This window comes from Sminthopsis crassicaudata, chromosome 2 (assembly GCF_048593235.1).
Source record: "Sminthopsis crassicaudata isolate SCR6 chromosome 2, ASM4859323v1, whole genome shotgun sequence".
NCBI lineage: Eukaryota > Metazoa > Chordata > Mammalia > Dasyuromorphia > Dasyuridae > Sminthopsis > Sminthopsis crassicaudata.
Window position 1 is genome coordinate 531,933,519 of NC_133618.1, and position 9,967 is coordinate 531,943,485.

The window sequence follows — 9,967 nt, forward strand, 5'->3', positions numbered from 1 at the left end:
AGGTTAAAGAGAGCGACTGCTGCCTGCAGTGGGCTTATATAGGGCCTGTGAGGTCACACACACAGCCAATCAGCGAGAGAGTCACCCATTATGAAGCTACCTCAATGTGGCCAAGATCCCACCCACAGGGAAGTCCTAATATCCACAGAAATTACTTCCGGGCCTCAATCTCCCGATGCACTGTGTCTGCCCATTTAAAGGGCTCTTACAATTCCCTTCTCTTGTTTTGCAGGAACCACATCCTTACACAAAGTCTTTACAAATTACTAGTGCCCTTCCTACCCTCTCTACCTGTAGTTATAAGACACTTTTTTTTTTTTGCATTTATTCTATACATGCTCAATAGAAGGTAAGCTCTCTGAGGATAGGGACTGTTACGCTTTTCTTTTCTCTTCTTTTTTTTTCTCTTCTTTTCTCTTCTCTTCTCTTTTCTTCTCTTCTCTTCTTTTCTTTTCTTTTCATCTTTGTATTCCAAGCCCCAAGCACAGTATCTGACATAGGAAGTAATGAATAAATGTTTGCTTGCTTGATTGTTCACCACCTCTGTATTTTTGAAAGCTGGTTGAGCATTTTTGACCACTTGGCTAGAGTTTAGTAAAGTCATTGGAGAAAATGGCTCAACAAATCTTTTATTTTCTAAGATCAAATTACTAAATATGTTCTTGGCAGAGCAGAGAACTTCAGCCTTGGTACAAGCAAAGCAGAACCTGAACAAACATGACCTTAAACTTTGTGTGTGTGCATAGCCCACAGGTAATTGCCAGAGCACTTTTAGAAGCACTTCAGAATTCCACTGAAGACTCAGATGAATAGGTAATATCTAATCACAGATTGAGTCACCAGGTGTCACTGTTGTTCCGTAGAAATCTAGCTGCAGACATTCTGGACATTGTTAAACTCCAAGCTTAGGCCTTTTAGTCTACCTTATTAAAGCTACCTTTAGAGAAAAAAGTGGCTTCCTACAGACAGGAAAAGTGAATTTAGCTAAGTGACTACCTCCAGGTCACATAGGTAATAGACAGCAGAGTTGAGATTTGGGAGAAAAAAATCATATCTCACTAGGTTTGGGAAAGACTTTAGAGATCATCTAGTCCAGGACTTCATAAACTTTTTCTATTTGGGACCTCTTTTTGCCTGAAAAAATTTTATATGATCTCAGTGTATATAGGTATATAAAATAGGTATGCAAAATCAAATATTTATTGATAATAAATTCTAAAGAAATTTATTTTAAAGCAATTCTTTGGTATACACATAATTTTACCATTTATTAAGGATGAAAGCAAATTTACAAACTTATGAAAGCAAATTTAAGAACTTATGAAATACTTATGTTTATTTATTTAGCTATATAGCTATCTATTTATTCATTCATTTTGCTGAAGCAATTGGGGTTAAGTGACATGGTCACACAGCTAAGAAGTGTTAAGTGTCAGAGGCTGTATTTGAACTCAGGTCCTCCTGACTTCAAGGCCAATGCTCTTTCCACTGTGCCATCTAGCTGCCCCTGCTTATTTATTCATTCATTTATTATTATTATTATTATTATTATTATTATTATTATTTGCTGAGACAATTGGGGTTAAGTGACTTGTCCAGTGTCACACAACCAGGAAGTGTTAAGTATCTGAGGCTGGATTTTAACTCAGGTCCTCCTGACTTCAGGGCTGGTGCTCTATCCACTATACCACTAGCTGCCCCCATTTATTTTTACATAAAGAATAAACCTTGGTGGAATATTTGATACCTTTCACTGTCGATTTTTTTTTCAATGTCCATATTCAGTTTAATAAGTTTTGTCCAAAGCTCTTATTACTGACACCCAGAAGTGGGGTTAGGTTTGTCATCCACAGCTCTTCTGACTTTAAACTCAGTAACACACCTCTTCCTTGATACTGATGTGGAATAAAGGTTTGACAACACACTGAATGTTAGGCTATAAATACTTTGGGAATAAATAAATGCTTCACTTTCCTTATTCCATAAATTGGTTGAAAAATCAACAAACATTGGAGTGTTTACTATGAGCCAGCAGGCACTGTGGTAAATGCTGGGGGTATGAAGAAAAGCTAAAATAGAGATTCTCTCCTCAAGGAGCTCACATTTTAAGGGGGGGAGACCGAATTCAAACAACTGTGTTTGTGTAAGACACAGACAGTGTAAATGGGAGGTAATGTCAGAGTGGAGGCACTGAGGTGAGTGCGGGGGGGAGAAGAGGGGAGAAACAAGGAGAGGGCTCTTAAAGAAGGTAGATTTTGAGCTGAGTCTTGGAGGATTTCCAGGGAACCAAGGAGTTGTTGTGAGAAGGTAGAGCATTGCAGATATGGAGGACAATCAATGCAAAAACAGCCAAGAGATGTGTGCTAGAAATAGGAAGAAGGCCAGTGGAGCTGGAGAGTGTTGGGGAGTGAAATGTAAGATTTTATGTAGGAAGGGTGTTAAAAGGATTTTAAATGTCAAACAGGATATGATTCAGTAGTTTTTCAATCATATCTGACTCCAGTTGGGGTTTTCTTGGCAGAAATACTGGAGTACTTTGCCATTTCATTCTCTGGCCCATTTTACCTATTAGGAAACTATGGCAAACAGGGTTAAGTGATTTGCCTGGGGATACTAGGAAGTGTCTGAGGGTGGATTTGAACTCAGAAGTTTCTGATTCCAGTCTCAGCACTCTATGAACTGTGCCACCTTGTTACTGTGGTCCAACCATAACATGATGAGGGCCTGTGCCAGGGTGGTGGCTACATGAGTGGAGGGAAGGGACGTTTAAGAGAGATGTGGAAAAGGTAGAAATGACTGAACTTGACCAGTGTGAGATGCTAAGAGTGAAGAGTCAAGGATGACACAATGTTGTGAGCCTTGATGAGTAGGAAAAGTTAGGAAGAGGTAAGAGTTTGGAGGGAAAGAGACTGAATCTTTCAATAGAAGCATGGATGAATTACACTTCCAGATCACGCTTGGAAAGGAAGATGGTGTAAAAAGCATGGCTGAGAGGTCAGATGATTGATGTTCTTAGTAGCTGAGAGAGAGAACCATCTCTCACATAGAACCTAGGAATTTTTACAAGCAGATTACCATTAACCTGACCATCTTCCTACCTTAGCCATTAGCACTGGTTTGAATGTTACTTCCCTTCAATCACGTCCCACACTGATATTAATCCAAAGAAGAGAGAAAAGGAGGGCATGATTCTGAGTATTGTTTGAAGTTTCTAAAATGAAGGGATAAATTCTATTTCATTCTTCTTGTCTTCCCAGCTCTCTGACCTTGAAGTTGGACCAACTGGGTTCCGAACTTTGGTTCTTAATTGCTCATTTCTGGTTCCAGGAACTCCACGTTGGTCGGCTGTCTTTCTGACCATCTGGTGAATTAGGAATTATAACATTTGTCACCTTGGCAATCTAGATATTTTTGGACAGTGGGTAAAACATTTGAAGATGGAGCTGAGCTAATGATCTGGACAGGACAGATACATTAGGTGTAATGCTATCTAATATTCCATCTGTACCTTGGCCTGTGACTAAATTACATATTCAAATGCCCTGGAAGCAAACTCTAAATCTCTACATTAGTCTTCTAAACACTCTATTATAGCAGGATTAAGCCTTATATAGACAATTCCAAATTCTATCCTCCCCTTTTCTCCACTATACCACAAAAACTACTCTAATAATCTTTTAGACATTTAGTCTGTCCTTAAAAACAAAATATTTCTACTTGAATTTTACAATGAGCCTGGCATCCCATTAAACCTATAGGCATGGTGTTTTGTCCTGCAGAGGAACATTTTGTGGGGACACTACTTATATAGTGGCAGAGATATATTTCCTTATGAGTTGCCGTTATGCCAAAGTGGTCTTGATCTGTTTTGGATCTTTTAAAATTGGGGTTTTTATGCAGTGGATAGAACACTAGGCCTGAAGTCAGGAGGATCTGGACCTGACTTCAAATCTGGTCTCAGACACTTAATACTTCCTAGCTGTGTGATCTGAGCAAGTTAACCCCAATTTCCTCAGCACAATTCCCCCCCCCCCATTGGGGTTTCTAGATTTTTTTCTAAACTTGGAGATACTTATCTACATGATTATTTTCCATAAACCTACAATCTTAATTAATAAAAATTTCATATGAAATTCATTAATCCTTCTCCCAAGGGTCTCCCAACTATAATTTATAGTGGTAGAAAGTTGCCTGAGCCTCAGTGGAATACAATGACTAGATTATGATTACTCATCCAGCATAAGAAATTGGGTTAAAATTTGAATTTTACAAATCAATCACACTACCCATTGTGTTGTAATACCTTTCACTAGCTGGATAAAACACAGTCAAATTTGTATGACCTGTAAAAAATATTTTCAAGTCCAAAGTTTAGGATTCCCGGGAAAGAGTAACTATTAAGGGCTTGCTCTTCTCAGTTGCATTAGTTTTTGCCTGGAACTTGAAGGAGGCTTTGAAAAAGAATTGAGTAAGTTGTTTAATATCATAAAATGTCATTATGTGCTCCCCACCTCCAAAAATCTGAGCTGGATTCTCTTCTATTTTCCCTGTACATTCTCTACTAGGTGAGATCCATTCCCATAGATTCAATTGCTATAGCTCAACATATTCTCATTGCTCTATATCTACTTCTTATCCTTTCCCTTAATTCCAACTTTTTTTGTGTTTCTGTAGGAATCTCAAACTCAATGTGTCTAAAACAAAACTCATGATTTTCTTTCCTACTTCTTCCCCACTTCCAAACTTTCCTGTTATTTTTAGAGGGTACCACTATGCCAGTTACCCAGTTCTGCACCTTGGTATTATCCTTGACTCCTCACTTTCTCTCATCCCACAAACTGACTTCTCAAACCGTCTTATGTTCTACCTTTATTTCTTTCCTATGTTTTCCTTCACTTCATTCACCCAACCACTTGTAAAGGCCCCATCACTTCATGCCTCGGTCTCCCTCACTCAAGGATCTCACTGGGGCATTGGGTGTTTTCAGGAAAGACCAGTGGCTCTGGCAGGAGGGCTCTTGAATGCTTTTAAGGGTTTCTTTCCACTTTGGGGTCCACCTGAGTCTCCAAGAAGCTGTAGCTTGCACTAAGGCTATATCCCAGTAAATCACTTCATCAGACAGGCTGGACTGGGTTGAGGATAACCAAGGGTCTAAAACCTTACAGTGAGTTAGGTCACTAAGATCTCTCACTGCATCCCAAGCCATCACCTGTTGCCTTTTCTCTGTCCTGCAACTGGATGATGATAGAGAATGGGGAAGAGAGAATAAGGCCAGTGACTTTGTGCAACTCTGCCTCACTTAGTTCCAATTTATGAATGAATCAAAAGACATCACCCATAACATTTCACCATTTTTATCTGTCTCAAAGTCCTGTGGTGACAAGCAAGTTATGAAGCAGCAGATGCAGATAGACTGGGAGTTATAGTCACAACCTTCCACACAGGTGGCCCAGACCATAAGGTCATGTTCTCAATGGAAGCAGCAGCCCTCTGGGTCTCTGAGCAGCCTTACTTAAGGACTAGACTGCTCACCTCCGTGTGTGAGGAAGGGGCTGGAAAAGGTGCCCTAAAAAGTGTCTGCTTGCCCAAGCTTGGACTGATTACCAGCAGGCAGGGATCCCAACCTGTGGTCAAAACAGGAAGAAATGTACAAAAACTCTGCAAAGATGATTCCACTCACCACACATGGAATATATGCACCCTTATAGACAATGCAGATTCTAGTAGATCTGAAAGACAGGCAGTTCTTAGAAGAGAACTCAGCAGGTGTTGCATCCACATAGCAGCCTTGAGTGAAACCCTATAACTTGACTTATGTTATTTTGATTCTTTTTGAGGACAAAGGACAACAATCAAAGTCCTCATTTCAATCTATTTTCTGCTCAACTGCCAAAGTGACTTTCCTAAAGCATATCTAACTTCCCTGCTCAATAAACTCAACACCTCGCTATTACCTCCACAATATAAAGTCCTTGGTTTGGCATTTAAAGCCCTTTGCAATCTGATCTAGTATTCTCACAGTTTTCCTACCTGCACTCTGCAATTCACTGGCCTCCTGGGTATTACTTGACCTCTCTCCTTTTTAATCGCTAGCTTCTCATCTTCAATTTCTCTTTATATATTGGCTCTTTGCCTGTTTCCACCAGTACATCTTAGGTCTTCTCTGTCACTAAACAAGCAAACAAAAAAAAATCACCCCTTAAGCCTCTAGATCACAACCAGGCAATCCTGTCACACCCTCAAGCATTGTTATATATCTCTCCTTGCTTTCACTGCTAAAAAAACTCTTAGTCCAGTTTAAAATCATTGCTTCTACTTCTATACCTATTATTCTTCAATTCTCTAGAGTCATATTTTAGACATACCAAAGAAACTTCTTGATGGTCAGCACTCTTCCATCTCTGTCTTTGCATTTCCAGCAATTTAGGACTGGTTCTGGAATAACAGACATCTAATAAATTATTCTTTAATTAGGCAGAATTGAACCATAAAAACGAAGAATTGCAGACTTGGAAGAATGAATTTAAGGAATATTCTAATCACCTAAAATAGACATAGAATTTAATTGATTCTACAATAGGAATTTCATCAATAATATCTTTAACAAAGTCCTTTTTCATCATTTTAATGATGAAGAATTTATTCAATGCTATTTTAGGGAAACAATTTCATTTTTTGGACAGTTCCAGCTGTTAGGATTCTTTTCCTTATGTTGAGCTAAAATTTGCCTCTCTGCAAATTTCTTCTATAACTCCACCTTCCAGAACCAAGCAAAATTAAGTCTAAGAAATGGAGAGTAATCTACTTTGATTTGTTCTTATTAAAAACATGCTGGTGGCTCTGTGATTTTTTTTTTTTTTTGCTCCTCCTTCCATATTTTTTTAAGCTAACAATCTTTTTAATAATATGTTCTAGAATTTTATGAGGAATTTTTGATAAAGCTCAGTGGCCTGTAGCTTTTTGACTATATGTTCTTTCCTTTTTCAAAAATTGAGACATTTGTTTTTCTCTAATTCTGAAGATCTCTTATTCTCCCCAATTACTCAAGTTAATTCTTTCATTCATTATCTTAGAAAATAGTTTATTTGAGTTTGCTAATTTGAATTAATCAAAGGGTAAAGAGATAAATCTCTTATTTCCCTTGTTACGTTGAGTATATATGTATATATTTATTTTTTGGTGAAGCAATTGGGGTTAAATGACTTGCCCTGGGGCACACAGCTAGTGTCTGAGGCTGAATTTGAACTTAGATCCTCCTGGTGCTCTATCCCACTGCATCATCTAGCTATCCTCTTACATTGGGAATTAACCCTCCCTTAGTTAATTTTGTTCTGCAGAATCATAATGAGAGTTGCATAACTGCTTTCTCTCTTTTATTGTTATCATTATTACTTATCTATCCTAAGCGGTAGCCCTATTCTTTCTTTGATCATCTTGCCTTTTTTGATAAAATTCTGTTTAACAATTAAACTTTATAATTATTTTCAAAGAAAGACTTGCATTTACTCTCTCCCCTTTCTTCCAGTGAGAAAGCAAAAAAGAAAAACAAAACCCAAAAAATTTTGTCATTGTCAAGAAAAAAAAATCCTACCTTAACTATGAAATAAAATTCTCAATAAATATTCTGAATTCCTTCACTTCTCTATTAGGAGATAGATAGTATATTTTACCATGAGGACTCTGGAATCATGGTTGGTCATAGTATTGATCAGAATTCTTAAAAATTAAAATTTTTTTATAATATTGTTGTTGCATAAATCGTTCTCCTGTCTGTGCTCCATGCTTCATCAATTAATAAGTCTTCATAAGTTTCTTTGAAATCATCTCCTCCATCATTTCATATAGTATAATAGTATTCTATTACATTCATATACCCTAGCTTGTTTAGTCATTCCTAATTGGTTGACACGCCCTCAGTTTCCAATTCTTCACCACCATCAACAGAGCAGCTATAATTTTTTTGTACATATGAGTGTTTTTCCTCTTTATTTAAATCTCTTTAGGATTATAGGTATTGCTGAATCAAAGAATATACATAATTTAATAGCTTTTAGGGCATACTTAGTTACAAATTGCTTCCCAGAAAGGCTGGATCATTTTACCATCAATAGTATGGTACCTACAGCATTTGTTGTTTTCCTTTTTGGGGGCAACTTTTCCAATCTGAGAGGCATGAGACAGAACCTTAAGGTTGTTTTTAATTTGTATTTCTTTAATTATTAGAGATGTAAGGCATTTTTGTTCATATGTATATTGATTTATATTTCATTCTATAAAAACTTCTTGCTAATATTTTTTCACCATTTATCAAATAAAGATTGTCTTTTATTCTTATAAATTTGAATTAGTTACCTATGTAATGAGACCTTTGTCAGAGAAAACTTCTGCAATGATTTTTTTCCATTTACCTATTTCTCTTCTAATTTTAGCTGTATTGTTTTTGCTTGGGCAAAAACTTTTAAATTCCAGCTAACCAAAATTGTCCATTTTACTTTCTGTGAACTTCTCTCTCTCTTATTTGCTCATGAACTTTTCCTCTCTGCATAGACCTGACATGTAATTTCTTTCATGCTTCTGTAATTTGTTTATGATGTTATCCTTTAAATTTAAGTCATGTATCTATTTGAGGTTTAACTTGGTTTGAGATTTGATCTGTACCTATTTTTAGCAGATTGTTCTCTAGTTTTCCCAACAGTTTTTGTAAAATATTGGGAGTTTGGTCCCAAAATTTGGTTCTTCAGGTTTAACCAATTGCTATGTTACTGTGCTGGTTTGCTTCTATATTTTGTGTGCTTAATCTGTTCCACTGACTACCCTCTCTGTTTCTTAACTGGTACTAAATTGTTTTTTGATAATTATGGCTTTTTATGAAATCTAGGCCTCCTTCCCATTTTTCATTAACTTTTTTTGATATTCTTGACCTTTTATTCCTTTACATTTTTGTTATTTTTAATAGTTTTATAAAGAATTACTTGGTATGGCACTGAGTAAGTAAATTAATTTTGGTAGTATAGTCATTTGATTATGTCTTATGAATTAATGAGCAATTAGTATTTCTTCAATTATTTAAATCTATATTTGTATATAGACTATTTTGAGTTGTATTTCTATAGTTTTTCTATATGTCTTGACTTATAGACTCAAATATTTTACATTTTTTGTAGTTATTTAAAATGGAATTTACCTATTTCTTCCTGCTGCTTTTTTGGTAATATATAGAAATATTTGTTTATATAAAGATTTTGTAATATGTAGAATGATTTGTGTCGATTTATTTATTTTATATCCTGCAACTTTGTGGAAGTTGATCATTGTTTCAATTAACTCTTTTCTCTATGGTTCTCTAAATGAAATGAAATGTCATCTGAAAGAAAAACAATAATTTTGTTTACTCTTTGCCTATATTTATTTTCCCAATTTCTCTTTCATTCTTATTGCTATAGCTAGTATTTCTAGGATGATGTTGAATAGTAATAATGGAAATCCTTGCTTTATCCAGGTTCTTATTGAAAAAGCACCTGGCTTATCATCACTATACATAATTCTGGTTCTTGATTTTAGATAAATACTGCTTATAATATTAAGAAAAAATACTCAATATAGTTTGTATTAAAAAACTCTTTTTACTGTCTTGAACTTTCCTTGCTGCCCTCAAAAGATCCTTAGATTTATTATTCCATTATATATCTTGCCAAAGATTCTTTTTTTTTTTTAACTTTATACTCCATTACCTGCCCTTTCTTACATCTTTTCTATATTCCTTTAAAAAAATCTAAATTGGTTTATGTCTCCTGTGTGGCCACAATGATCTTTTTAGACAAATATCCTCACTCCTTTATGGAATTGTTTCTTTTTGTGTCCTCTGAATTTCATTCTTGAGAGTTTTTTTTCTTCTGAGATGATATCTTCTGTAGAATTTTAGTTCTTGCCATTGTATCTGTTCTTTCTTGAATCCTTTGAAACCTCT